The 9,069-nt window shown below is 34.6% G+C and overlaps 1 pseudogene; it reads right to left on the bottom strand.

The window, feature by feature from the left end:
* Nucleotides 1-2,683: 2,683 nt before the first annotated feature.
* LOC134256774 (ubiquitin-conjugating enzyme E2 Q2-like) lies at nucleotides 2,684-8,858 on the bottom strand (annotated as a pseudogene).
* Between the last annotated feature and the right edge of the window lie 211 nt (nucleotides 8,859-9,069).

The raw sequence follows: 9,069 nt of genomic DNA, 5'->3' as shown, positions 1-9,069 counted from the left end.
TCATTAATTTTCTTTTATTTCTTACATAAAATTAATGCATCCCTTTTCGAGATTTAAGAATGTAACCAGCACCTAGAAAATTCCATGCTTTGTGTTTGGATAAAATTTTTATTCAGTGGTTTGTGTGTTTTCGATCCTAATCTTCAGTGAAGAAGGTAGAAAACATACATGTTGATTATTCAGTGTACCTTAAAGGTGAAGTTGAGGAGAATGTGATCCTTGCCGTGTTCCTTTTTATACTGTAAGAGATCCTGGTGGAGAGAACTATCCGAGTCAACCCTGAAACAAAGGCAAGATGGTCATTACAGATCAGCACACAGGGTTGTAACTGTACAATCAATGCTTAGCTTATACATGTATACTGTCTTACAAATAACAATGATGGGGATGCATGTGCTCTGTTCCAACCAGTGAGTTTTATTGTACATTTTTAAATCATATTTACAAAAGCTTTATCTCATTTGCATAGTTTATTTAATTAACATCAATTTGTTTTATCTTTACAGAGAAAAATCAGATGCAAATATTGAGAGGTATAAACATGTTTACTGAATATACATATATCTGTTTTTTTTTGTTTTTTTTATGATAATACGAGAAATAGTAAAATCTGCTTACTTTTTTAACTTCACATTCCACTCATATAAACTGTCATTGACTAGATCAACTGAAAATATACCTGGCAAAGAGAAATAGAATGTAAAATTGCAAATAAGGCCAAAAAAAATAATAGTCTTGTTTCCTGCTACCTGCCTGAAAGAAATAGGGTAGGTAGGTGGAAAATTATTTTATTTTTTCATTTTATTTTATTTTTTCCCAATGGTATTTGTTGGATATGAACTATTACAAAACCAAATTAAACATTTCATAGGTCAATATTATCATTTGAAATAAGTAGTGTTTCATGCAAGTCCATATTTAAAACATATATATTTCATGAAATACCACTTAAATGTATATTTCTTCACTTTTGGATCATGAAATTGTTGATTTTCCCTCAAAAACTAAATAAAAACTTTAGGGTCGGGTGCAAAACAAGAGGCCCATGGGCCACATCGCTCACCTGGGCATTGTGGCTAGGAAAAAGTAGTAATTGGTTTACTATTGAAACTCTACCCCTGGAGTCATGATTTGAACAAACTTGAATCAACACTACCTGAGGATGCTTCCATATAAATATGAGCAATTAAGGCTTTGCCATTCTTGAGAAGAAGATTTTTAAAGAATTTTCCTATATTTATATAAAACTTTGGTCGGCCATTGTGGCCCCGCCCTACCCCCGGAGGTCATGATTTGAACAAACTTGAATCTACACTACCTGAGGATGCTTCCATATAAATATGATCAATTATGACTTTGCTGTTCTTGAGAAGAAGATTTTTAAAGAATTTTCCTATATATTTCTATGTAAACTTTGGTCGGCCATTGTGGCCCCGCCCTACCCCCGGGGGTCATGATTTGAACAAACTTGAATCTACACTACCTGGGGATGCTTCCACATAAATATGAGCAATTCTGGCTTTGCCGTTCTTAAGAAGAAGATTTTTAAAGAATTTTCCTATATATTTCTATATAAAACTTTGGTCGGCCATTTTGGCCCTGCCCTACCCCCGGGGGTCATGATTTTAACAAATTTGAATCTACACTACCGGGGGATGCTTCCATATTTTTAAACAATCATGGCTTTGCTGTTTTTAAAAAAATTTTTAAAGAATTTTCCTATATTTTCTATGTAAAACTTTGGTCGGCCATTGTGGCCCCGCCTCCCCCGGGGGATGATTTGAAAAAATTTTGAATCTACACTACCTGGGGATGCTTCCATATAAATGTGAGCAATTATGGCTCTGCTTTTTTAGAAGAAGATTTTTAAAAATTCTCCAAAATTTTTCTATATAAAACTTTGGTCGGCCATTGGGGCCTCCCCCCGGGGGGACATTTTTTGAAAAAACTTGAATCTAGACTACCTGAGGATGTTTCCCCAAAGTTTCAACTTTCCTGGCACAGTGGTTCTTAAAAGAAGTTTTTTAAAACATACCACCAAATTTTCCAATTCCAATTATCTCCCCTTGAATAAGGGCATGGCCCTTCATTTGAACAAACTTAAACCCCCTTCACCCAAGGATGCTTTGTGGCAATTTTGGGTTAAATTGGCCCAGCGGTTTTTAAAAAAGAATCGAAAATGTGAAAAGTTTGGGAAAAAAGCGAAACGGACAGACAGACGGACGGAGGGACAGACGGACGCCGGACAAAATGTATAAAAAAACCACTTAGCCTTCGGCTAGGTGACTAAAAAAAAAAGGGAGGGGGGTAGCAAAAACAATATCTTATTTTTGGCCTAATGAAAGACTTCCCAAAATATTAAACATAGCACAATATCAGAAATTAGCCAAATTACACTTTAAAAAGGAAATGTTTACCTAGAGCTACAAAAATATTAAATCTAAAAAACATCAAGCATATCCTAGTGAATTTTAAAAAAAAGTATTCATTGACAACTAGGCCTTCTACAACAATTTTTAAGGGTTTATTTCAAAAATAACATTACATTTAAAGGGTTTTAAGTTTAAAATAAAAGTAATTCAAAATAAAACAGTTCAGGGGGATAAAAAAAGTCGACACCACTATCACTGACTTTAAATGGGGAATTTTTAAAGTCTGCTGCTAACTCACCCATTTTGGCTCTCTATTTGTAACCCCTCAGTTCCTTCATTAACCGGTCTGTGGCCTGGACAAAACCCGTTAAATTAAAATATCAAAATCTGTTTACAAAACACTCCTAAAGGACTAACCAGTTACAAATCCCTACAATATATCAACATCTGTATACCACACTCCTTAAGGACTGAACCAGTTACAGATCCCTACAATATATCAATATCTGTATACGACACACTCCTTAAGGACTGGACCAGTTACAGATCCCTACAATATATCAATATATGTATACGACACACTCCTTAAGGACAGAACCAGTTACAGATCCCTACAATATATCAACATCTGTATACAACACACTCCTTAAGGACTGTACCAGTTACAGATCCCTACAATATATCAATATCTGTATACGACACACTCCTTAAGGACAGAACCAGTTACAGATCCCTACAATATATCAACATCTGTATACAACACACTCCTTAAGGACTGAACCAGTTACAGATCCCAACAATATATCAAAATCTGTATACAACACACTCCTTAAGGACTGAACCAGTTACAGATCCCTACAATATCAACATCTGTATACAACACACTCCTTAAGGACTGAACCAGTTACAGATCCCTACAATATATCAACATCTGTATACAACACACTCCTTAAGGACTGAACCAGTTACAGATCCCTACAATATATCAACATCTGTATACAACACACTCCTTAAGGACTGGACCAGTTACAGATCCCTACAATATATCAACATCTGTATACAACACACTCCTTAAGGACTGAACCAGTTACAGACCCCTACAATATATCAACATCTGTGTACAACACACTCCTTAAGGACTGGACCAGATACAGATCCCTACAATACATGTATATCAACATCTGTATACAACACACTCCTTAAGGTCTGAACCAGTTACAGATCCCTACAATATCAACCAGGGATAAATCTAGGTTTTTGGGGAAACTACCCTTTCTGGAGATATTGGGAAAATCAGCTGGGGTCTGGGAACCACTCACGTGAGTGCAGGACAGGCCCTGATTGAGGGCAAATTGAATTTCAGCATTTTTATGACCATTTAAAGTGCAAAAAGTAGAAATTAAAACCATATTTCTTATATACTGAAAAATTTTACTTTAAATTTTCAGTCTCTGTGAAGGAAAAAAAAACATTTGTGGTTTTTATTATTGTAAGGGGTATATTTTACTCATCAAAAGGGGAAAATTAGATCTTCAGGGGAAATTTTCTCTAGGGGAAAAAAACCCAATATTGGTAGTAAATATGCCCTAGATTAATCCCTGTCAACATCTGTATACAACACACTCCTTAAGGCAGGGGTCTAGAATTATGCTTTCCCGTTGCCCGGGGTGAGTAAAAATCTGTACGGGAAAGTATGATCTTGGGTCATGCTCACCCGCTCGGGAAAGTAAAAATTAAAAGACAGTAGACACCAATGTTGTTGAAAGTCGTTTTTTTCACGAGTTTTGATTGAAAATTTAATTTATTTACTTAACTAGTAAGTTGTAGGAAGCGTTTTCCGTCAAATAAATACATTATCAGTACTGGAAATACTTGCTAGCTGTATAAATGAAAAACCGAATACAGGTGAATTTTATTAGGAAATGTTAAATGGTAAAAATCAGCCTATGTGATATTGTTAATTTTTTGTCATTTTGTTCTTCCTCTTAAAATTCACCTGGCTTGGTGTATTTTTCTTAAGTTTATATCACACTTTTAGCACCATGGTAACATATTCTGAAATTTGTTTTCACCTGTAAACCTTTACTGAATGTGATTTGTCTCTATTTGTTTTTTCATTGAAATTTTACTAATATTTTCCAAGTCTTTCTCATATTCCAGTTCTTAGGAGAAAAAATTCTAAGAACCATCCACTTTTCTAAAACTTGTGACATGATATTAAATCTTCTTCAAAGAAAAAAATTGTTTGTATCATCTGTCCTTAAGGTAATCCAATCTATGGTTTTGTCCTATCCTTTATTGGATTACCACTGTTGTGATCTACATTGACATAATCCTGCCTCTGGTTGTATAACCTTTATTGGATTATATCTGTTTTGACCTACCTTAAGGTAATCCTGCCTCTGGTTTTGTTATATCCTTGATTGGATCATGTTTATTGGATTATCTCTGTTGTGACCTACCTTAAGATAATCCTGCCTTTGGTTTTGTTATAACCTTTATTGGATTATCTCTGTTGGATTATCTGTGTTGTGACCTACCTTAAGGTAATCCTGCCTCTGGTTTTGTTGTATCATTTATTGGATTATCTCTGTTGTGACCTACCTTAAGGTAATCCTGCCTCTGGTTTTGTTATAACCTTTATTGGATTATCTCTGTTGGATTATCTGTGTTGTGACCTACCTTAAGGTAATCCAGCCTCTGGTTTTTTCGTAACCTCTCTAGCACCATGACTTGTTCTGTGTCGATTCCTTCCACTTCCTTCATCTTCTGTTCACTCCTATTAATCGGGGAAAAAAAAATTCTGATTGTGCCTTTCTTTTATCTTCAAAAACTAATAATTGTCATTTGTTCTGTAAAAAGACTTTCACTTTGTTTTGTTGTTAATAGTAAATTTTTTTTTTTAAATGAGCGAAATTATAAACTGTTTGTCAACTTTAAATCCTTTATGGCAGATGTTAAACCTACGATGGAACATCTTCCTCCATGTCATAATGGTCCTCATCTTCTTCTTCCTCCTCATCCGAACTCTCCTCATTCACCTCCATCATCAGACCCTGATCATAGAGGACAAAAATGTGATCATAGAGGACAACAAGAGGCCCATGGGCCACATCGCTCACCTGAGCACTGTGGCTAGGAAAAAGTAGAAATTGGTTTATTATTTAATAATTTAAATCCAAAACTAGTCCCAATACCAATCCTGGCTTTGCTATTCTTGATAAGATGATTTTTAAAGAATTTTCATATATATGTCTATGAAAAACTTTGGTCGGCCATTGTGGCCCCCGCCTACCCCCGGGGTCATGATTTGAACAAACTTGAATCTACACTACCTGAGGATGCTTCCATATAAATATGAACAATTAGGGTTTTGTGATTCTTGAGAAGATTTTTAAAAAATTTTCCTATATATTTCTATGTAAAACTTTGGTCGCCCATTGTGGCCCCGCCCTACCCCCGGGGGTCATGATTTGAACAAACTTGAATCTACACTACCTGAGGATGTTTTCATATAAATATGATCAATTATGGCTTTGTTATTCTTGAGAAGAAGATTTTTAAAGAAATTTCCTATATATTTCTATGTAAAACTTAGGTCGGCCATTTTGGCCCCGCCCTACCCCAGGGGGTCATGGTTTGAACAAACTTGAATCTACACTACCTGAAGATGCTGTCATATAAATATGATCAATTATGGCTTTGTTTTTCTTGAGAAGAAGATTTTTAAAGAATTTTCCTTTATATTTCTATGTAAAACTTTGGTCGGCCATTGTGGCCCCGCCCTACCCCCGGGGGTCATGATTTGAACAAACTTGAATCTACACTATCTGAGGATGCTTCCATATAAATATGATCAATAATGGCTTTGTTATTCTTGAGAAGAAGATTTTTAAAGAATTTTCCTATATATTTCTATGTAAAACTTTGGTCGGCCATTGTGGCCCCGCCCTACCCCCGGGGGTCATGATTTGAACAAACTTGAATCTACACTACCTGAGGATGTTTCCCCATAAGTTTCATCTTTCCTGGCTCAGTGGTTCTTGAGAAGAAGATTTTTAAAACATACCATCAAATTTTCATTATTTCCCAATTATCTCCCCTTGAATGAGGGCCTGGCCCTTCATTTGAACAAACTTGAATCCCCTTCACCCAAGGATGCTTTGTGGCAAGTTTGGTTGAAATTGGCCCAGCGGTTGTTGAAAAGAAGTCGAAAATGTGAAAAGTTTACAACGACGACGACGACAACAACAACAACGACAACAACGACGACGACGACATACAACGGACAAATTGTGATCAGAAAAGCTCACTTGAGCCTTTGGCTCAGGTGAGCTAAAAATGTGAGGAGTGAGGAAACTTAACAAAAGCAGTCATAATGTACTAGTCAATCTGACAATACAAAGTGTTGTTTTCAGCTTATAATTAATGTCTTTTATTTAAAACCAAAGTTACTAAATATCTCTTTTCTTTAAATAACTACATTCAGTATTAAGTGGTCAAGATCCTTATACCATGATATACACATTTCTTCCTCCAACTCCTTTATTGGAGGGAATATTAATTTATGAGATAAAAAACATTTCTACACCTACTCTATCTCGTAGGAACTTGTCAAGTTGACTTATGGAATCTGAGGCAGACATATCAAACAGTTCACACAGTTCCGACACCAAAATACGAATTTGATGAAGAATCTGAAAAATAAAATCAGGCAAACATTTTATTTCTCACAAACAGCCATGCTGACAAACTGCATAATGTGTGTTATAAAAAATTGTTCTGCTCAGTAGTCAGTGTCAAAAATTATGATTTTTTTCTTATGACATCGCCATTGTGAGTTGAATTCTTCATGGAATACAGTAAAATTTATAACTAAATAAATGATTGATACTTTTCAATTATAATATGCTCATTGATATTTGCAAATATCAGCATGTATAGCAATTTATTTTCATTAAATGAGAATGTTGAATTTGTCTTTCATGATAGGGAACTTTAGAACTGTACTTGTTTCCCTTCATTCATATTCCTGAAGGGACTTAAATTGTATTTTTCCCCCAAAGTGAGACCAGCCAGATATACTTTTCCTTTCAAAAAATAAGTGGGAAAGGGGGGGGGGGGTCAACATTTACTTTCGTATGAAAATTTCATTTTTATTAACAGTGTATAACAAAATACTATGATTAAATCAAAATATACAAGTACTATAAGCAGAAATTTTTAGCAGGAGTTCAATTCTCACATTATAAGCAAGAGATTTAAAATTGCTTAAATGAATATTATCAACAATTTATTCTATATCAGTTGTCACAGCTATCTTTCTTGGTATAATAAAATTGCTGAAATTACTTCTTGAAAAAAATTAAAAAACAATTTTTCTTTGATGAATTGCTAAATTTTCACTTCAGTAAAAAATTCACTTTCTTTTTCATAGTATGCATCTTACCATATCCCTTTAAAACTAATACACAATGTCTTGCTCAATGAAAGGAGTTGGCTTTACCTTTTGGTAACAAATCGTCATCAGTTCTCCCTTTCTATATTGTGAGTGTCAGGATACAAGCTGACTTAATACCCATGAATCTTCAAAATTTTGATTTGTATTTGTGAGAATTATGGATATATTTTATTCATCTAATACTGAAACTAATACTCACATTATTTTTATCTGGTGGGGCATCACTTAAACTAGATATAACATTGCTCACAATGGTATCATCGTCCTCACTGAACCAGATTGGAGCTGACTGAGGGTACGTCTCCTAATAAAACAACACAGCAAAGTATCTTCATATAATAACAGACATATAACTTTATAAAATGTCATAGTTAAAAACTTCAATACTAGATTAAACACGCAGGAAAGAAAAAAGATAAACAAATTATAAAATCATCTAAATTAAGGAAATATAAACTTGAAAATTCCAATTAATTGCATTGAATTCCCCCCAAAATATTCTGTTAATTATTTTGGATTAAAGACAATCAATACGAGACTTGGGGTGAAAAGGAGAAATACACTTCCTTTTGTTATGGCTTACAGCTGTCTAGTAGTGACGAAATACTTGAACTTCAGTGTACACAAAAAACTGCGCATGATTTCTGACTTGCACAATGAAAACTTGAATGAAAAGATATTTCAAAAGGCCTCATTGCATACGTGAGCTTACCATTATATTTGCGTGAACATCATATTTTCGACCTTCTCTGTTGACAAATCGACACGTTAATTCATCAACCGAGGCTGACAAAATCTGGAAAACTTTGTGCTTTAGGAAAAACACTTTCCAGGAATTTAATGTCTTGTTTCAAATTGGCCAAACACGCCATTTTTCTTAAAATGATGAAATCACAGGAGTTAATGAAATTCCTTCAAAGTGTTACCTATACATCATTGTTTCCAATACACGCATAAAGATTTCTTTTTTCCTCCAATGTTGTGATCCATGAAACATGGCGGCAAGTCAATTGCGCATGCGTGCGTAAGTATATTTTTCCGTCTTGGAAATAGAGGCGGATCTAAATGTTTGCAACACCAGTTTTTCGTCTTTTGCTCTAAACTATTTTCCAAGAAAAAAATCTATAGTCAAAATGATAAATTAATCTGTTAAAGATCTTTTCCAAAATTGCTCTCAAATATTTGCCATGAAAGATTTCGATATAACTAATTTAGACGACCTCCAAGTTTAAGGCA

Source organism: Saccostrea cucullata, unplaced genomic scaffold, assembly GCF_032062105.1.
Source record: "Saccostrea cucullata isolate Sc308-1 unplaced genomic scaffold, CSIRO_AGI_Scuc_v1 ctg15619, whole genome shotgun sequence".
NCBI classification, from domain to species: Eukaryota; Metazoa; Mollusca; class Bivalvia; order Ostreida; family Ostreidae; genus Saccostrea; species Saccostrea cuccullata.
The sequence above is the reverse complement of the archived record's forward strand: the minus strand, read 5'-3'. Positions and strand labels throughout refer to the sequence as shown.